Genomic DNA, 22500 nt, shown 5'->3' on the forward strand with positions numbered 1-22500 from the left:
AAGCTTCTTATAAAATGCGGATAAAAATTATGCTTATAAACCCTAGGTTAAAATAGTAAATAATGCTTACATCTCAGAAATTTAAACTATCTAGCAGGAGCTAAAACAAGTTGTCAACATCGCAATCTATATTATGCCATCGAAATTTTAGCTTTAAAATTTAGATCAAAACATTAATATTAAGGATTAGAAATGCCGGCGACCTAAAAACTAAGTTTCATTGTACGCTGATGATTCATTGTTTTCTTTTAAAACCACAACTAGAAATCTCTCCACGCCTCTATAGAGCGATTCTAGATACATTGTGCTATTCCTCTTCTGATAAAACCAAAATTATGATAAATGTACCATATGACAAAAAATATTCAATTTTATTTGGAACGGCAAGCATTATAAAATTAAAAAAGCGGCCCTATTTATATAACGAATATGAATTCGGAGCGGCAGAATGATTAAATATTAAAGCATTAGACCCTCTTCACTAAAATCTCTCTCTTTTCTATGTAGGTATGTGTATGTATATATGTGTATATGTATGCATACGTGAATGGATATATATATTTACCCCCAAAAATATGGGGGATTGGAAATGATGCAGACAATTACATTGGAAACAACATTCTTTCCGCAATATTAAGCTTTATTTTCCCCAAAAAATAAAAATAAAATAAAATTACAATAAATAAATAAAAAGATTATAAAAAAAATCCCCATCCAACCTGACAGCGCTTGAGAGGATCTGCAGAGAAGAATGGTAGAAACTCCCCAAATACAGGTGTGTCAAGCTTGCAGCGTCATACCCAAGAAGACTCGAGGCTGTAATCGCTACCAAAGGTGCTTCAAATAAGTACTGAGTAAAGGGTCTGAATACTTAGGTAAATGTGATATTTCCGCTTGTTATTTGTAATAAAATGTGCCAAAAAATCTAAAAACCTGTTTTTTCTTTGTCATTATGGGGTATTGTGTGTAGATTGATGAGGAGTTTTTTCGTTGATTCATTTTAGAATAAGGCTGCTATGTAATTATTATTTTTTCAAGTCAAGGGGTCTGAATACTTTACGAATGCACTGTACATGTGTTTTCGTGCATGTACGACCACCTGCATTCGCTCCCTTCCTTCCTGTGTATGTGTAATACTAAAACATCTTTGATGTACAACCCTCCTAGGAGTGGGTGTCCGATTCTATAGCATGGATAAGGGTGGATGGTGAATGTGAGGTATTTGAGTTCAGCAGTCCTTGTGTGATGTATGGTGTGTGGAGATACAGTACATATTTATAACTGTAAGTGTGTGCATTACTCTGCTGCCAAAGCCAGATCTCTTTCCTCTCCCCTGGCAGCAGAGATCCTCTGAGAGCTTCTGTATCTACTACCGCTGCTACCTGGAGCACAGTGCTGTGTGTGGGATGTGTGCATGTTTCATTTGATGTCTTCCTGTTAACGTGCCTCATGTATTTCTTCCTATTTCCATTCCCCTCTCTCTCAGGGTGGTCGAACTACCCTCTGGACAAGATGAGCTTCTGGCGGAGGATGGAGAGGTTGATAGAGAGAATGACGGGTCACACGCCTCGGAGTGATGACATGGTATGGACCAAGAAAATGTAGTGAAGGGCTCTGGCAATCTTGCCATGTTCACGTGCTCGTCGCAACTAGGAAACTCAGAAAATTCTGACTTGCTAACTGGTTGTATACGGCATGTCTATAACTACAACCAGTTAGCAAGTGGGAAATTTCAGAGTTCCGACGAGCACGTGAACACAGCATCTCTCTGTATCAGCAGGACAGTGGGGTGGGGGTTTGGGGCTGGCGGACTGAGGGTGGGGTGTGTTTCTCTGCTTTTCACCCTCTTCCTCCGTCTCTCTGCCTTACCCCTTATACTATAACACGCCTACATACTTCCTCGTCAGAGCACAGCACTTCAGGAATGACACTGGTAATGTGGCCTTCTAGATATTTGCAAGATCCATCTGTTTGTTACTTTTGTGTGCAATTMGATTTTTTTAGTGTTGCAAGAGAAGCAGTCAACAGTTTTAAAGACTCTATTTGCAATAAAAGGTCCAGTGGCAGACTAGGGGTTGGCTTTTGAGATAAAAACTATGTTTTGTGTCCTATTTCTGAACCCATTACTGTCAACTGCTCATCCTTCCATCCAATGGGCTTGCATCTTCTTACGTCTCTTAACCAATTAGCTTTCATTTTATTGTGTCAGTGTAAGAGGTTTCTGGAGGATGGGCTCTCCAAGGAACAAACCATGTTTCCTTCTCAGGCATTGTCTTACATGACACAGAGAATGAGGCTGTCAGATCTGGATCCAAGTTCAGCTTGATGAAAGAAAGCCATTATATTGCTCCATACTTGGGCCGAAACAACCAAATTGCTTACCTTCTTATTGTCTTGGCCTTTAATTGATGGCTTTTGTTTGTTTGATTTAATGGAATTTGTTCATTGTCCACTGTTCTTCCCTACTCACATGTTCAGATAGGAGAAGAATGCACTGTAGAGGATCATCAAACATTTGCAGTCTATTCATATAGTAGAATATAAAGAAATACTTTATACTGTCAAAAGGTCAATATCTGCACTTTACTGACTTACCCATTACCCACTATGTTATTAAAATAATGGTCCCCCCCCTCCACACACACACACACACACACACACACCCACACACACACACAACACACACACACACACACACACACACACACACACACACACACACACACACACACACACACACACACACACACACACACAACACACACACACCACACAACACACCACACACACACACACACACACACACACACACACACACCAACACACACACACACACACCACACACACACACACACACACACACACACACACACACACACACACACACACACACACACACACACAACACATCTCACACACATCACACACACACACACAGACACACCTGTCCATCATTGAATTGAATTTCTTGGACAGCTTGAAAAAAGCCATAATACACCCACTTGAAATAAGTCTGGCGTTTTCATCTTTGGGTTCCCGCCAGCAGCTAATGTATACTCTTTTGGTTTTCTGTCTGGTTTTATAATGTTCTCATTTTTATATTAATACATCAGTATTAAATTATTAATTTCCATCGTGCAGCTATTACTCACTGCTAGTCTACCTTAATTTTTGTATCTGCTGTATGATTTAATAAAGATTTATGTTTGACTTTATTTGTAGAAATACTGCCAGAGTTTACAGTAACAACTTGGTCTTTAAAGGGACAATTTGCAGTTGCTACTTCCATTTAGTTTACTTTTAAAATGAATGATACAGTATGTACCTTTTGATTCTTGAGAAATATAACTTATAAAGGCTTCATGAGCTTATTTCAACTGTCGTACCCCATCAGAACCCAAAATATAAACTTGTTTTACTCCAATGTTTGTAAACAAAGTAAATGTAAACACAATATAGCCTCAAAACATGGTACAAACTATAATTTTGATGTCATGGATGGTCAGTCCTTGCATCCATAGTTCTGTCTATGAATTTGAGATTTCTCTAGCCCCATCCCTCAGCTTTTTACAGAAACAGTGTCAGGGAGTCTGTTTTGTTGATTCAACTGCTGATTGTCGCTGGGTCATGCCAACATTTATAAAACCTCAACATTCCAGGACGATAGGATAGAGCCTAAAGCCAGAGGGACAAAAGTGTGGTTGTAATCATTCACAATCTCTTAAGTAAACAGGTTGTAATTCCTTGAATATGCTTCATCTTATGTGATACATGGTTCTGCACACATGTTCTCTGTCTTCTGTAGGTTGTGATTATTTCAGTAGATGAACCATCCAGACAGGTTTTGTCTAGATGCAATACAGCTTTTGTAAAAATGTACTTTTCGTAGCAGGTTAGTATAATTTATGCAGCAGGTTAGGATAATTAATGTAGTAGGTTACAGACAGACAGGTGATACTGAACCTACTCTGCTGCTTCACCAGCTCCCTCTAGTGGCCTCGTGAAAACACTGCACATTCTGATGGCATATTTTGCCATGCACTTCCAAGTTAGGTTTGACGTTTTATTTCCATGACATGACTGAATGTTTTTGTTAATTAATTTTGATACCTTTTATTTTAGACACAAAGCACACACAAAAAAAGAAGTAGTTTCTAGTATTTTGTTTTTGAAGATYAAGTACCGATCACAGTTATGAGGCTATATGTATTTATCATGTATATGTGTTTTGTGTCCGTCTGTGTCTGTGTCTGATGTCATCTCAGTGCAAGGGCATGGAGGGGGAGAGTCCTGGAATAGCTTGCTGATGTCAATAGCAGAGTCTTTCATATGAGGGTGGATGTCAATACTGATTACCTGTGTCCTTACACTGCTGGAGCAGAGTGTGGATGTTGCTCTCAGACAGACGCAGGTACTTGTACACACACACCATTCACACACAACACACACAACACACACACACACACACACACACACACACACACACACACACACACACACACACACACACACACAGCACACGCACACACACACAAACACACACACAACACACCACACACACACACACACACACACACACACACACACACACACAACCACACACACGCCGTACACATGATGTACTGCAGCAGTCATTACAACATGCAACTGCCAGTCAGCTTAAAATATATATTCCAACCACTTTATCAGTGATTGAATTCAATATTTTGGTACAGTCTGAAGGCTGCTGTATAAAGTATTTTGTGTAGGATTTGTGTACAGCTGCAGCGCAGGGCCTCCAGGGGGCGCAGTGTGAAGTTGCGTAGGTCCTGTCTCTCCTGCTCAGTGTTTCGTTCTACAGACACAGGTACTTCAGTGTACTAACCTCTGTGGCTGGGTCATGGGGAGGGGGCAGAAGTGCTCTGGGGGGTCCTGAACAGAGGGCTGTTGAGGGAGCAGGAGGAGCAGTCATCTTGGCTGGAATGGGATGGGGGGCAGGCGGGGAGCAGTACCCTGCTGTCATCACTAGGCCTCTGGAGGAGATGCTCAAAATCATCATACTCAGTCTCATGAACATTTAAGTCTGGACTATTCACAGTATATTACCACACGCCATATTATCTTGAATAATGTTTGGCTTCTGAAAGTAGGAGAAACGCTAGCAAGCCTCCTTAGGTACTGTTTGACCCTCCTCTCCTTCCGTAGCCAGCAGCTCTTATGGAGACTCTCCATGCTGCTGAGGGCCTGGTTCAGCTTCTTCAACTGACAGAGACACATACTGTACCAGTAAGTATATCCTCCCTCTGACACATATTGATTAACCAGTGGAGGCTGCTGAGGGTAGAATGTCTCATAATAATGTCTGGAATGGAGAGAATGGAATTGCATCAAACACATGGAAACGATGTTCTCCCCAATGAAGATGCCACATACCTCCTGTGTGAGTAACACACACCTTTACACACACTGTTACATAGGCCTATGCACTATTTGAACCATCTAGTTCTTTCAAACCTTTGACTTTATTATCTCACTCCGGGGGCGGTAGTATACTAACCCTGAAAGGGTCTTTGTGGTTGGCTACTCTGAGTAGGTGGACATGTATGCCGTTGATCCAGTCCAGGTTGACAGGGGGAGCTCTCTCTTTGGGGTGGACATTGTCATCACTGCAGTTTGGTCTGAGCACCCAAGGCTGTGGGAAGCTCATATGACAGGGATGTAGTACCAAGCAGGTTTGTTTCTCTAGCCACAGAATGTTGAGCAACACAAGGTTTCTTCAACTTTGTGATGTCAATGAGAATTCTATGGATGTTCAGCTATCTATGATGATTTGAAAGAGACGTGCCATCCTCCCTCCCACAAATAAAGAACTGTGTGAGAGTCTGGTCACTCTCTAAGTCATGGTTATTGTTGAGACCTTCATTCCTAAACTCCTTTAATCATAACGATTCCCTCTTGGTAATTGTATCAGCTTATGAAACATCTGATTATTATATGAAGGGTGTGATGAGAGTATGATAACCTGAGTAACGATATGAAGGTGAGGTCACACTTGTCAGAAGCACGCTGTCTATCTCACTCTATCTACAGTGATATATATCTGCTTCTCAGCTGAAGTGATTAAGGAAACAGAGAAAGTAAATGATTAAGGCATACAGGGAGACACCAGCAGAAAGACTGAGCGTTTCAGAGAGACAGTACAGTACTGCTGGAGTCTGTGATGGTTGGTGTTTGTGTGTTCCTCGTTGGCATATTGATGTTGGTGTGGGCAAGGGGGTCAGTGGTACACAGATACCGGTGCGACCAGGCATGGAGGCAGGGAGCAGGGGGTATTGGGAGACCCAGAGATTAATTGCTGACATAGGGATTTGGGGACCTGTCACATCACTCACACAACGGGATGGACACAAACGCAAATCACACAGAGGGGGGCGTCAGTGTGTGTGTTTGGGGGGGGGTCCCAAAATTGGTGAATCACAAACCACCGCCTCGCCCCTACCAACTTGCTCAGAGGTCCCTCTGTTGTCACATGTAGTTTACGAAACTCAGAGGGTGACTTCCAGAGAGTGGTGAGGGGATCAATAAACCCATCAACTTCAGGACACACTCATGACTTGAATGAGGCATTTTATGTTCCACTTTTAAATAATAAAACAAGCATTACATTCAAATTAACAAATCCCCCCTGTCATTTTACAAAATCTAAACCTCAGTAACAGTTCCACATTTAATTTCATCTTTTACATGTGTCAAGTCTTGACATCAGACATAAACAAACACACGTGTKATWTAATTAGGCACGCCTTTCCATTATTTTGTGTGAAATTGCACAAACTCAAAAATAATGCGGTGCCTTATGGGATTCCACTTCGCAATGAAGCCGGCAATGTTGCAGGCTTAGACAAAGTGCCTACTGGAGGGGCTAATCAGCCCCTATACCCCACTTGTGCAAGTGGTGAAGGTGTACGTGAACATGCAAATGGAGGGGTGAGCGCCGAGGGGAAGGGCGGAATTTGGGATTAAGCCAGAGTTAGGCTAAAATGGCCTGACACTCCCCTCCAGTCCGTTAGATGGCAGTGTTGCACCTTAACTTTGGCCCAGACTAGACAATGTATTCGAATACACTGTGGCCGTTATTTGCTCTTTGCACTGGCAGTCTGTGCTGCTGATTGGGCACAGTACACAGTACAGAGAGCGAGAGAGAGAGAGAGAGAGAGAGAGAGAGAGCAAGAGATACGGGATGGAGAGAGACAGAGAGACGAGAAAGAGAGAACAGAGAGAGAGAGAGAGAGAGAAGAGAGAGAGAGAGAGAGAGAGAGAGAGAGAGGAGAGAGAGAGAGAGAGAGAGAGAGAGAGAGAGAGAGAGGAGAGAGAGAGAGAGAGAGAGAGAGAGAGAGAGCAAAGAGAGGACAGGCTGTGGGTGGAAGCAGTGCTCTGGGTCCCTATGTGTTTATACAACTCTGTGTGGGCCTCAGCCTCTCGTATCTGTCATTCACTCTAGAACACACATTTGGTTTACCACAGCACTATGTGGTGGGTGTGTGTGTGTCTGCTGTGTGGCGTGTGTGTGTGTGTGTGTGTGTGTGTGTGTGTGTGTGTGTGTGTGTGTGTGTGTGTGTGTGTGTGTGGTGTGTGTGTGTTGTGTGTGTGTGTGTGTGTGTGTGTGTGTGTGTGTGTGTGTGTGTGTGTGTGTGTGTTGTGTGGTGTGTGTGTGTGTGTGTGTGTGTGTGTGTGTGTTGTCTGACACAGAGCCTATAGAGTGTACGAGGCAGTAGGTGTGTTCTGACAGTGTGAGGTACACTCTTAGAAAAAAAAGGTGCCATCTAGAACCTAAAAGGGTTATTTGGCTGTCCCCATGGGAGAACCCTTTGAGGAACCCTCTTTGGGACCAGGTAGAGCCCTTTCCCCAGAGGGTTCTATATGGAACCCAAAAGAGTTCTATCTGGAACCAAAAAGGGTTCTACCTCAAAATCAAAAAGGGTTCTCCTATGGGGACAGCCGAAGAATCCTTTTGGAACCCTTTTTTCTAACAGTGTCACAAAAGAGTGAGTAAGAAAGTGAGTGTGTGGGATTGATTAACTCAGTCTACACGCTGCACCTGAGCTCAAGGCCTGATTATGTGTCTAATCAAAGCATGATTAAGTTTCCTATTCAGAGGTCCAGTCGGCCAAGCTGAGACACTGGGCGACTGCACTGCCGTGCTGCTGACAGGTCTCTGGGGCTCCGAAGTGATTTGGTTTTAATTTGCTAGTCAGGGGTCGGGACACAGAGTGTGTTGGCTCAGCGCAGACTTGTCTTAACCAGCGTGTTTGTCCTGGTATTGATCCCTGATCTGCAAACTAAGGTCAGCCTGTCCTCAGCAGCAGGGGAGTTGGAGAGGAATGGAGTTGATCTGGAGGCAATAACGCAGGTTTAGGTCTGCAGGGCCGGCTAGCAGACAATAGGAATATCAATCCAATGGACTTTAACTGCTGGTCTCTTGTTGCTAAACACATCACTCCTGATGGGAAGAGGGACTGCTGTATCGGGTGTGGACAGGGGGAGGGGAGAACGGGAAAAGAGGGAAGGGGGGTATGGTATAGATCAGAGAGCGATGTCTGTTCTCCTCTCCCAACATTGTTAGAGGCCTTTGATCAACTTCAACACTCAGTGACACTTAGTGTGACAGTCAGATGATCACACACATCCCTACAGGTGTCGGTGTCAATAGACTGCCCCAGMAGGATGACCTTTCTGAGACAGACAGACAGACAACCAGCATATTGGTTTCAGCATGCAAAGCCTTTGTAAACACTTACACCACATACTTAGCACTTTGCTGGTCAATTTAGCTACCCTCACTCCCTAAAACTCACTTCCAAAAGCCACCAACCTTTGAAATTAAGTTTCAATGCTTCAAAGCTTTGAATCCAAATAAATGTTGGCATTGAATGTTTTTAGATTGATGCCAGGAATTGATAATGTGTCATAGAGCTGCTGTTTGTTGTCAGTGGTGTTAAGGGATGTGGTAAACCTCAGTCCGATTGGGTGGCTGAGCCCCCTGGCGCTGGCTCTTATCAGCTCCAACACAGGGACAGCCAGGGACAGACACACAGCAGACAGCAGCTAGCTGCAGGTCCCCTCCTTGCCTGCACTAATCCAGCTAGCCCACCGCTGGCAGCATGTTGTCTGTCTTGTCTTGTGTTCAGCTGCCTGCCTGCCTGCCGTCACGCGTGACTGAGCGAGAGGAGCTGCTGTAACTAGAGCTGCAATGTCTGAGGTTGATGATGTCGTCATGGGCATGCTCTGATGAGCTCATGGTCAGGGGCCTCTGTCATCTCCAATGTCTTAAGGGAGCCCACATCATTTCTCTCTCCTTTTCTCTGCTTTATCTGTTTGAACTGTGTGTGTGTGTCTTGCTGTATATCATGCTGAGCACTAGGGAACAGTGAGAAAGGAGAAAGACAGATGACAGGCCCTGAGTAAGGTGACAGCACATTCCTCCTCTCATCAGCCCAACACCTCTGGAGACACACAACGATGCGCTCTACCTGGGCCATCAAGGCCACATGTACTCCTCTACAATACTTCATCTTCATCTCCCTCCTCCATTCCTCCTGTTCCTCCCTCCTCTGCTCATATTTCCTTGTTTCGTCCGGTTCATTCATCCTTATTTATTCATGTCCATATTTTCTTATTTGGAGGTACAGGCTGCTTTCAGCTCCCCAGCATCTCTCTGGGGAGCTATTTGGGAGATGCGCCTGGTCTGCATTCCTGCAGTGCCACAACACTTCAGTAGACCAGCAAATTAACTTAAATGGAGAGCATGCAGGGGGCTTGAAGACTACAAAGCAGATGTGTTTTAGTCTAGCTACCTACCACAGGCTACTACCTTTGAACTGTAAGATATAGTCATTGATTTTATGTTCCATATGTAAATGTTCTCCTGATTTAGAGGTAACTCAATAACCCGCCCAGTGCCATGGTGAGTAGATTTCAGTCAGTGAGTCCCTTATCCCCTTTTCCCTAGCAGTTAGAGGGCTGCAGTAGAGTGTCACACTGACAGTCTGTACATACTGTAGTCAGCTGAGTCACAACAAAGATCTTTGGCCCCAACCTGCAGGCTACAGTCCCTCTATATACAGGTGGACATGGCAGTTTCATATCAATCAGTGTGCACCACTTCCACAAGGTGGCAGTATATACATGACTCGCTCGAGAATGGCTTTCCCAGGGTCATTGAGTTCTATCAAGTGCATGGGACTATGGCCCATGATGGGATCGGGAAGAATCTGTGAGGGAGGAGCGCCCTTCTCAAATGGAACAGTAATCTGCGCCACCCAGTCATGATGTCAACAAGGCAGCAAGATGCATCGTTCAGAAACATACATACATCTCTTTTCCATAAAAAATGTGTTCGAATTTTCAAACTAGTTTTCATTGGAAAGGCAGATTAAGCTTTTTTTAATCAAAAGCCATCACTTTTGCACGGGACAACTGCATCTGGCTCATTACTCATTACTCCACATGCTTAACCTATGTCACCTTTGTCACCTGACATCGCAGTCGGCCAAAACGTGGCACCTGGCTCGGTTCCAAAACTGAGGCTGGTTGCCAAAACTAATGCAATCAACACTAACCCATTTCACCCAGGGCATGCCCGGGGCATGAACAGAACTCCGTCATTTACAAAAACCCTTGAATGAGTAGGTGTGTCCAAACTTTTGACTGGTACTGCATACTACACTAACTCTCCAACATACACACGCTCACACACACACGCTCACACACACACACTCACACATAGACACACTTTCACATTCTTTCACACTCTTCACATATACTGTTGCTACTCTGTTTATTATCTATCCCAATTGCCAAGTCACTTTTACCCCTACCATGTACAAATTACCTCAACTTGTACCCCTGCATATTGACTCGCTACCGGTACTTCTTGTACTGTATATTGTTGGGAAAGGGCTCGTAAATAAGCATTTCACTGTAAACTCTACACCTGTTGTATTCGGCACAATAAAATTGGATTTGATAAAACCGGAGAGCAACATCTGTCCTGTTTAAGTCCACAAAGAAAATGTTGCATGTAATAAACAGTTACATGACCTACACTGCAAGGTAAAGTTAGTTGGCAAAGTTCATTTCTCCATCAGCTTGCTCAAGTTGTAATAACATCCTTACTAAAAAAAAATCCACTTTGACATGTTGCAGACTAACTATAGGGAGAAGCCCCCAGATTACGGATGTTAACCTGTGGTAACCCCAAGATGTGCATTAAAACAGCACACTCTATTGATTCAGGACCACGGAGAGTTTAACGGCGAAAGCGGCCTCCTGCCTCCGCTATTTGCCAGCACCACCAGCTGGACAGCGCCTCTCTGGCAGAGGCAACATCTCAACGATGTCACGAACCGGCTCAAAGCCCGTAACAAGGGAGACCACGTGGAGATAAGGAGTAACAAAATATCTATTTATTAAATAAAGTAACTAAGTACAATATACAATGGTGTGTGTAATCACTAATCAGTAGTGTAAGTGAGTGTTTAGCATGCATGAATGTGATAATGCAGGGTGTTGAAAGGTGCCAACGCAAACAACCAAAAAGCACCACGAAACACAACAAAATCTATCAAGGTGTCTGCATGGAGAGAGTCTCCTCCATGAATGGGGAAGTGGTGCATTTATCCTATGACAGTGGGCCCAGGTGTTTCCCATGTAGCTGACGACCCTCCCAACTCCGCCCACCGGCATCCTAATAAGGAAACAAGAACAAAGAGAGAATACGGCAGACAGAGTGGGAGGGTCGTCACAACGAGCACATTCACACTGACTCGTCACAATAATATATGCAACCTTGAATAAACCTGTGCAGTATAGACTGAGTATACAAAACATTAGGAACACCTGCTCTTCCATGACAGACTGACCAGGTGAATCCAGGTGAAGGCTATGATGCTATGATCCCGTATTGATGTCACTTGTTAAATCCACTTCYATCATGAAAAGGAGGAGACAGGTAAAATAATGATTTTTAAGCCTTGAGACAATTTGGACATGGATTGTGTATGTGTGCCATTTAGAGGTTAAATGAGAAAGTCAATGTATTTTGTAATACAGTCATCGTTGTCTGTCAAGGGGGCCTGGGACGTCAGCGTTGTCTGTCAAGGGGGCCTGGGACGTCAGCGTTGTCCCAGTGATTGAGTCAGTGCTCATAGCCATCCCTTTTCCGTCGGTCATCTTCCCTTCCAACAGTCTGGACAGTGTCACTTCTGAAAACGTTCAATGCATTCAGTGTACTATCAAGCCGTACACATGGATGTTTTAAGTCACAAAATGTCCTCTGTAGGGCCTGAAACAGTGAGTCCAAAAATGAACATAAACAGTTTCAGTTCCAGAGCCCTGCTCTGGTTGATTAATTCACTATCTCAGCCGTTCAAAAACAATGTCCAATGATCTCTGGCCTTCATGTACAGAATGCACTGCTCTACTTTTGAAGTTCCAACGAGTGGGACAACCTCCCAGCACCTGAATGACATTGTCAATCTCAGTAAGCATGGCGGTCTTTTTGCATGACCAGATAAGAACATTCTGAAAACTGTAAATGGATGCAAAAAAACTGTGCGTCTTGAATCTTGCTTGTCCCCTGTGCTAAAACCAAGTTTCGTTTGTTGGCTTAACAATCAACAGGGCATATTGTCAGTGCGTTTTCATGAGTGCCTGAATCCCACCTCGCTGCCCACTCATGCAGCCCCATCGTAAGTCTGGCAGATGAGTTTGGCTGCTGGGTTGTATTTGCCGATAGTTTGCATTACAACAGCAGGGATCCCCTCTACGTTTCTCTCTGCGCTTACATCAGAAAACCCCAGAAGTTTCTCAAAACACCTTTATCGTTGATATAGGGAGCTATGATTGATAACTGACATTTGCAGTATATGTATCTGTGGTACCATCCACCTGGACTGCTATGAAAGGGGCTGAACTGATCTCACTGTCAATCTCACTTTGCGACCCACTCTGCACAGACGTCAGTTCAACGTCACATTTGTATTTACATTTGGTTGAGTTGTCAACTAACTTGAATTCAACGTGAAATCAAAAAAACAAATCAACATGACATTGGATTTAGGTTAAAGGTTGGGTGAAGAAAATATGAAATTCCCTTAGGTTGATGACTTTCTGCAAATCCAATCAGATTTCCACATTGATTCAACATCATCACATTTACTTTTTTAATATAAATAATGTGTAAACAATGTTTATTCAACCAGTTTTTTCCCAGTGGGGATGCTCTGAATGATGTCATTCTTTATGGTGTTTGACATACCAGTAAATACGGTGCATGTCCCAAGGTGTTCGTTCAGCAATGGCAGTATCGGATTCCACAAATGCATTGACAAGTTCCACAAAATGACATTTACATTTGGCATTTTAGTCATTTAGCAGACGCTCTTATCCAGAGCAACTTACAGTTAGTGCATTCACCTTAAATAGCTAAGTGGGACAACCACATATTACAGGCATAGTAAGTACAATCTTCCTCAATAAAGTAGTTATCAACAAAGCTAGAAAGGGGGGGGTCAAGTGTTTTTTTTGGGGGGGGGTGAGGAGGGGGATTATAAAATATACTATTTGAAGAGGTAGGGTTTCAGGTGCTTTCGGAAGATGGGAAGGGACTCTGTCCTAGCTTAAAGGGAAAGCTGGTTCCACCATTGGGTGTGTCGTGGAGAATCGTCTCAGAAATATAACACTCTTACAAGAACTTGTGAATTCAATATAGACTTTAATACAAAGTAGCAAAAATGAGCCCTTCCATGGAAGGACCCTATCACAAACGTAATAGAGCCGAGCCCCTCCATGGAAAGAGACTAACTTCTCATATTACAGAGTCCTGCCTTTATAGGACTCTGTCTTTGCATAACGTATAGAGTCCCCTCCCTCTATATGAAAATAGCTTCCCTTGATCTTTCTCCATTATTTTATTTTCATCTCAGAGCTTGCTTGTTAACGCCCACATCTGCTTTCGGTTAGGTTATAATGGTGGTGGGACCCTTTCATGTCCTAAAATAATATATTTATTATGCCTATACTCCATCTGTTGGTCAGTTTGGCTGGCACCCTCCTTTGTGTGTCCCTCTGACTTTGGTATGTCCAGCTGTCCTATGGGCCTATGCCTTTGGCCTTTGTACTTCCCTCATCAGAGCTAGCAGATGCACCAAGTGTCATCTTCTCCTCCTGTGGTCTGATGAACACATGTATGCTCTATAGTATTACATCTGTCCCTATATGTAACATTAACTCCCACAGGTGCCAGGACAGAAAATAGCTTGGACTGAGCTGAGCGTGAGGGCCAAGAGACCAAAGGTGGCAGAACAGAGTGCTCGGGTTGGGGTGTAGGGTTTGAGAATAGCCTGAACTGGAAGCCAGACTGGAAGCCAGTCTGGAAGCCAGTGGAGTGTGCAGAAGAGCAGGGTGACATGAGGAGAACTTGGGAAGGTGGAAAACCAAGCGGGCTGCAGCGTTCTGGATAAGTTGCAGGGGTTTGATGGCACAAGCGGAAAGCCCAGAAAACAGTGAGTTGCAGCCGTACAGACAAGAGATGACAAGTGCCTGGATTAAGACCTGTGCAGCTTCCTGTGTGAGGTAGGGTCGTACTCTACAGATGTTGTATAGCATGAACCTGCAGGAGCGAGTCACTGCTTTGATGTTTGCAGAGAATGACAGGGTGTTGTCCAGGGTCACGCAAAGGTTCTTTGCACTCTGGGAGGGCGACACTGTGTAGTTGTTAACCGTGATGGAGAGGTCTTTGAGCGGGGCAGGTCCTACACGGGAGGAAGAGAATCTCCGTCTTGTCTAGGTTGGTGGTGGGCCGACATCCAAGCTGAGATATCTCCCAGGCATGCAGAGTTGCGTGTCGCCACCTGAGTGTCAGAAGGGGGGAAGGAGAAAAGTAGTTGAGTGTCATCCACATAGCAATGTTTAGGCTTGTTGCTGACTCGTAGCGCCCCCTGAAGGCTTGCTCCTGTCGTCCCAGGTGCATTACTGCGATGACCAGTTTCTTCAGAATGTCTATTTTTTGGAGTAAGTACCGAAGAAGGCATATATCAATGTTCTCAACACCTAATTCAAAGTTTATTTCTAGGACTCAGGCTGGCTGGCAATGCTAAAACAGGCTTTTGGGCACTAGAGTCCTCGATCATTCTCTATGGTAGTGACTATAGATTTCCTCCTTGCCCTCAGATTGCTGTGTGTGTGTATGTGTGTGTGTGTGTGTGTGTGTGTGTGTGTGTTGTGTGTGTGTGTGGTGTGTGTGGTGTGTGTGTGGTGTGTGTGTGTGTGTGTGTGTGTGTGTGTGTGTGTGTGTGTGTGTGTGTGTGTGTGTGTGTGTGTGTGTGTGTGTGTGTGTGTGTGTTGGTCGTGCCTGCGTGTGTGTTGTGTGTGTGAGTGTCATTCAGTCAGGCAGTCAGTGATGGCATTAAGGCCCAGGCAGGTAGTCTGTCTCTGTCTCAGTGTTCAGGGCATTGTGTTTTTCTGCCTGTCTGCTGGAATGCTCTGACAGCAATGCTGAAGACTGTCATCAGTGACCTTTTCCAGTAGCACCATACTGCCTCTTACTGTCCTGCACAGTGGGCCACCAAGACAGAGAGAGGAGAGTGAGATGGGATTGGTTTCTCTGCTCTGGAAGAGGTGTGCAGAAACCTCCTAATTTCCCCTGTTGTATGTTTCCTTCGCCCCAGAAACCTCTAATTCCTGTTGTCTGTTTCCTTGCCCCCAGAAATCTCCCATTTCCCTGTTGTCTGTTTCCTTGCCCCCAGAAACCTCTAATTCCCTGTTGTCTGTTTCCTTGCCCCCAGAAACCTCTTATTTCCCTGTTGTCTGTTTCCTTGCCCCTAGAAACCTCCCATTTCCCTGTTGTCTGTTTCCTTGCCCCCAGAAACCTCCATTTTTCCCTGTTGTCTGTTTCCTTGCCCCCAGAAACCTCCCATTTCCTGTTTGTCTGTTTCTTGCCCAGAAACCTCCCATTTCCCTGTTGTCTGTTTCCTTGCCCCCAGAAACCTCCATTTCCCTGTTGTCTGTTTCCTTGCCCCAGAACCTCCCATTTCCCTGTTGTCTGTTTCCTTGCCCCCAGAAACTCCCATTTCCCTGTTGTCTGTTTCCTTGCCCCCAGAAACCTCTCCATTCCCTGTTGTCTGTTTCCTTGTCCCAGAAACCTCCCATTTCCCTGTTGTCTGTTTCCTTGTCCCCAGAACTCCCATTTCCTCCTTGTCTGTTCTGCAAATCTCCTTTCCTGTTGTCTGTTTCCTTGCCCCAAAAACCTCCCATTTCCCTGTTGTCTGTTTCCTTGCCCCCAGAAACTCTCCATTTCCCGTTGGTCTGTTTCCTTGCCCCCAGAAACCTCCCATTTCCCTGTTTCTCTTTCTTGCCCGAGAAACCTCCCATTTCCCTGTTGTCTGTTTCCTTGTCCCCAGAAACCTCCCATTTCCCTGTTGTCTGTTTCCTTGCCCCCAGAAACCTCCCATTTCCCTGTTGTCTGTTTCCTTGCCCCCAGAAATCTCCCATTTCCCTGTTGTCTGTTTCTCTGATCCTCCAGGTCTGGGTTATACAGTATGTTCATAATCCCAGGTGTTGTATCTGAGTGCTATGTGTCATGTGTGTTGTGTGTGGGGGAGAGCGAGCAGGTGTGTTTGTGCATGCATGTGTGTGAGATACAACCACACAGACCATACACATCCTCACTGAGACAGAGAAATTGTAACCAGGGCAAATGTCACTGTCCAGATGAGAGCTGTCTGTGCTTTGTGAGTGTCATGACAGAGGGAGGTAAAGGTTCAAACACATGCTACTTCCTAATGTGACTGGAGGTTTCACTTCTTCCCTATCTTCTCCTTTCAGCTGATGTGTCACACAAAAAACTAAGGAATGGAGATAGCTAAGCCTTTTGAGGGGACAGCTACTGAGAGAGAAGTAGTTGGGAAGAATCAATCAATGTCAGGTCAGAATATGGGAATTTCTCTCTCTCTCATCTCTTCACCTGCCCCACATATCTCTCTCTCTGTTTCTCTGCTGACCTGTCCCTCTCATCTGTCCATCTGTCCAATGGTGAGTAGTGACCCGCACTGGAAAGCTAGTAGAGTTGGAGCTCTCAGTTGTGCTTTTAAATAGCTGTGATGTTTTAATTTGCCCCAAAAGTGATTTCATGGGTTGTTTCAGGTCAGCCCTGATTGCTTTATCTGTGTTGGGTTGACTTGGCTCAGTGATCGTGCTGGAATATTGAGACCTAATGATCCCTAAAGTTTAACGTTCTACCTTCATCAGATAACATGAGCTGATTCCCAATTACTAGAGCTACAGAAATAAGACAAGCACACTGACATCGGCCTAGACCAGTGGTCCATCAGAGTACAGACACCTCAGGTCAGAGGGACATGAGGACAGTTGGATGGGGACAGAGAGAGAGGAACACCAAGAGTTTGGTTTCTAATGTCCCTCAGATTGCTTTGGCCAGTCAGTGCATGTGTGTGCATGCACAAAACAAAGCATTTGGCATGTAATGTATGCATGTATGCATTTTCATGTGTACTCTATGTGTACACTTGTGCATGCATCCATAGAGTCTAACTTATGTGAGCCTGTGTATCCTGGCCCACAGGGCCTGTTCAGGTGACAGTGGAGATGACAGTTGCTCATCAGAGTGAGTGACATGGAGGTAATAGTGATGGAGGAGAGTGAGGAGACAGTGACTCACTATGGGTCTGTTATTACAGGAGAGGATTGGCCTGCCTCCCCTCACCTCACTGGGATGCCAGCTATTGATCCTCAACGTCAACACTTCACTTCTCCTCTGTTTACTGAGGATGTCCAAGACCCAGCTCGCCCCTGCACACTCACACAAGCACGCACACACGCACGCACGCACGCACGCACGCACGCACGCACGCACGCACGCACGCACGCACACACACACACACATGCACACACACACAGAGGCAAATACATGTGCTAATGCAAACACAATCATCATCACTCCACATGTGGTATCCGTAAATACCTATAGTTTGTCTTGGATATCTGGAGTAAAGTGAGAATATCATGTTTTGTCACTACTGAGCACGGTGCAGTTATTCTTACTTTGCTCCAGAGATCTGAGAAAAACTATAGGTTTTTAAGGATACCACATGTGGAGTAAACTGCAGAGTAAACCACACAGCACAGAGCACAGCAGTGCACATTCACCCAGAAAAATGCATATAAACACACCCTCACTCACACACGCAGTGGATTTGTTAATTATCCCCAGACTGTGGTTGTGTTTTCCCTCTCAGACGTGTGCTTTGAGGGTGTTTGTGTGGTTAATAATTAACATCTACAGTAACTTCAAAGGAGTGCCAACAATCTGCCTCTTTTCCACTGATAAATCATGCTCCACTACAGATTAAAGCACTCCTCTCCTACTATGTACCCCTTCCGCACATAATACTTACAGTATGCTATTATTGTCACGCCCTGATCTGTTTCACCTGTCCTTGTGATCGTCTCCACCCCCTCCAGGTGTCACTTATTTTCCCTGGTGTATTTATCCCTGTGTTTCCTGTCCCTCTGTGCCAGTTCATCTTGTATGTTCATGTCAACCAGCGTGGTTTTCCCATGCCTCTACTTTTATATTCTCTTTTACTAGTCCTCCCAGTTTTGACCTTCGCCTGTTTTTCTGGACTCCATTCCCGCCTGCCTGACCATTCTGCCTGCGTTGACCTCGAGCCTGCCTGCCGGTCTGTACCTCTGGAACTCTGAACTGGTTTGGACCTTTTGCCTGTCCATGACCATTCTCTTGCCTCCCCCTTATGGATTGTTAATAAACATCTTGGGCTCTAACCATCTGCCTCCTGTGTCTGCATCTGGGTCTCGCCTTGTGGCCTTATACTTATAGAGGCTACTCTACCATTCGACGTGCTTCTGCTAGAATATGTGTTTTTATTTTCATTGTGGATTTAGTCATTTCAATTATAACAATATATAATCGGATATGGCACTGTTATCCCAGATAACAAAACAATTTCCCACAACTTTAGAGAACATTCCCTTAAGAGTCTCATTAGGTCATTAACTAACGTTTTCATTGGAATGTTCCTGTGATGTGCAAGGACTGTTTCCAAGAGACCATTCCTTTAATGTCAAATAGAATTACCCAGAATGTGGTTACCAAGTTCTCAGAACTTAAGATATTAACGTTCTAGACACGTTTCATGGGAACGTTACAAGAACATTCATGTGTCCAATTTTCTGTGGGTTAGGTGAATATTCCATCAACGTCCCACCAAACATACACAGAACATGGTTGCAATGTTCTCAGAATATAAGACATTAATGTTTATTTTACATAAATGATTGCATTGTACATTTTCATAATTGTTATTATTCAACATGTCCTCACCTGGGATTTGAACACACAACCTATTGGTTCTCAGTACTCCGATCTTCCTGCTACTCCACCATGTCCGTGTAAGGTATCAGTTAATCTGACTATTCTCTCATCATTGATTTTGTTTCCTTATTTCAGCAATTGAAGGGCGTTCTTTATAGTTGTCTAATGTTGGTGGGGCATACAATATTAACCTGTTTTAATGTGAGAGTAGGGAAACTCCCTTAGTCTCAAACCAAGTCCACCAGTACCAATTATGAACACCCTAACCACTGTCCCAATAAGGGATATCTCTAAGGCATGTGCTTATTGGGCCAGTATAGTTAGGCCCTGTCCAGAAGAAACCCTAAACCTTCCTCTCTAGGCACTTGTGAAGATCTGAAACAACTTGATAGTAGTAATTCAGGAGTATCATTAAAAATGGTTATCAAATAAAAATAAATGTGCCACATGCTTTGTAAACCACAGGTGTAAACTAAACAGTGAAATGTTTACTTACGGACCCTTCCCAACAATGCAGAGAGAAAGAAAATAGAGAAACAATAGAAAACTAAAACARGCAATAATAAAAGGAGTAATAAATACACAATGAGTAACGAGAACTTGGCTAAATAGACAGGGCACCAGTACCGAGTTGTGCAGGGGTATGAGGTAATTGAGGTAGATACACTATATACACAAAAGTATGTGGACACCCCTTCAAATTAGTCGATTTGGCTATTTCAGACACACCTGTTACTGACAGGTGTATAAAATAGAGCACACAGCCATCCAATCTCCATAGACAAACATTGGCAGTAGAATGGCCTTACTGAAGAGCTCAGTGACTTTCAGCATGGCACCGTTATAGCATGCCACCTTTCCAACAAGTCAGTTCGTCAAATTTCTGCCCTGCTAGAGCTGCTCCGATCAAGTGTAAGTAATGTTAATGTGAAGTGGAAAGGTCTAGGAGTAAAAACGGCTCAGCAGCGAAGTGGTAGGCCACACAACCTCACAGATCTGGATCGCTGAGTGCTGAAGCTCGTAGCACGTAAAAATCGCCTGTCCTCGGTTGCAACACTCACTACCGAGTTCCAAACTGCCTCTGGAAGCAACGAGAACTGTTCGTAGGGAGCTTAATGAAATGGGTTTCCATGGCGGAGCAGCTGCACACAAGGCTAGGATCACCATGTGTAGTGCCAAGCGTCGGCTGGAGTGATGTAAAGCTCGTCGCCAAGTGGAAACGCATTCTCTGGAGTGATGAATCATGCTTCACCATCTGGCAGTCCAACGGACAAATCTGTGTTTGGCGGATGCCAGGAGAACGCTACCTGCCCGAATGCATAGTAAAGTTTAGTGGAGGAGGAATAATGGTCTGGAGATGTTTTTCATGGTTCGGGCTAAGCACCTTAGTTCCAGTGAAGGGAAATCTTAATTCCAGACGATTCTGTGCTTTCAACTTTGTGAAAAAAGTTTGGGGAAGGCCCTTTTTATGGCTCCCGAGTGGCGCAGTGGTCTAAGGCACTGCATCTCAGTGCTAGAGCCCTGACCTTAACCCCATCAAACATCTTTGGGATGAATTGTAAGGCCGACTGCAAGCCAGGCCTAATCGCCAAACATCAGTGCCCAATCTCACTAATGCTCTTGTGGCTGAATGGAAGCAAGTCCCTGTAGCAATATTCCAACATCAAGTGGAAATCCTTCCCAGAAGAGTGGAGGCTGATATAGCAGCAAAGGGGGGACCAACTCCATATTAATGCCCATGATTTTGGAATGAGATGTTCGACGAGCAGGTGCCCAAGGGCGTCGTTAAGGAGGAAAAACATGAATGATTCATAGGGCCCTAGCCTGCCCTAGCTACCAAAACAAGCCATACAGATGCCCGCCATGTTGTGGAGTCAACAGAAGTCAGAAATAGCATTATAAATATTCACTTACCTTTGATGATCTTCATRGTAATGCACTCCCAGGAATCCCAGTTCCACAATTAATGTTTGTTTTGTTCGATAAAGTCCATAATTTATGTCCATATACCTCCTTTTTGGTTCCGGACCATGGACCGTCGCAGGAGGTTCCGGACCGTGCACCGTCGCAGGAGGTTCCGGACCGGTGACCGTCTCAGGAGGCTCCGGACCGTGGACCGTCTCAGGAGGTTCCGGACCGTGGACCGTCTCAGGAGGTTCCGGACCGTGGACCGTCGTTGGAGGTTCCGGACTGGGGACCGTCGTTGGAGGTTCCGGACTGGGGACCGTCGCCAGAAGCTCTGGAATGGGAACTGTCGCCGGAAATTCTGGACTGGGAACTGTCGCCGGAAGCTCTGGACTGGGGATCATCGCAGGAAGCCTGGTGCATGGGACTGGTGACACGCACCTCAGGGCGAGCGCGAGGAGCAGGCACAGGACGAACCGGACAGGGGAGGCACACTGGAGGCCTGATGCATGGGGCCGGTACAGGTGGCACCGGACTAGTGACACGCACTTCAGGGCGAGTGCGGGGAGGAGGCTGAAGTACTGGACTGGGGAGGTGCACTGGAGGCCTGATGCGTGGGACCGGTACAGGTGGCACCGGACTGGTGACACGCACTTCAGGGCGAGTGCGGGGAGGAGGCACAGGACGCACTGGGCTGTGGAGGCGCACTGGAGACCTGGTGCGTAGGACCGGCACAAATTGTACCYTAACGATGACACACTTCGCATGGCGAGTGCGAGGAGCTAGCACAGGACATACTGGGCTGTGAAGGCGTACATCTGGGCGAGTGCGAGGAGCAGGCACAGGACGTACCGGACTGGGGAGGTGCACTGGAGGCCTGATGCGTGGGACCGGCACAGATTGCACCGGACTGTTAACACGCTCCTCCAAACACCTGCTTTGCCGCATACTCCTCGCCAACTCCATTCTCCGGTATCCCTCCTCGCACTGTTCTATTGACTCCCAGTCAGGCTCGACCGACCACCTCTCTACCTCCTCCCATGTTGTCAGTGGTTCGCACCTCGGCTCCGCTGACCACCCCGTGTGCCGCCCCCCCCAAAAAATTGGGCTGTCTTTTGGCCTTACTCTGTGGCCGCGAACCCCAGCATCGTCACTGTTCTCCCTTCTCTCCTTGCGTCTTCCGCCAAGGAAGGCGATCCTGTCCT

The 22500-nt window shown here is 45.3% G+C and overlaps 1 pseudogene; it reads left to right on the forward strand.

Moving 5' to 3' along the window:
* LOC111952721 (plasmanylethanolamine desaturase 1-like) overlaps positions 1–22500 on the forward strand; it is a 75881-nt pseudogene that overhangs the window by 33167 nt on the left and 20214 nt on the right.

Source organism: Salvelinus sp. IW2-2015, linkage group LG26, assembly GCF_002910315.2.
Source record: "Salvelinus sp. IW2-2015 linkage group LG26, ASM291031v2, whole genome shotgun sequence".
NCBI classification, from domain to species: Eukaryota; Metazoa; Chordata; class Actinopteri; order Salmoniformes; family Salmonidae; genus Salvelinus; species Salvelinus sp. IW2-2015.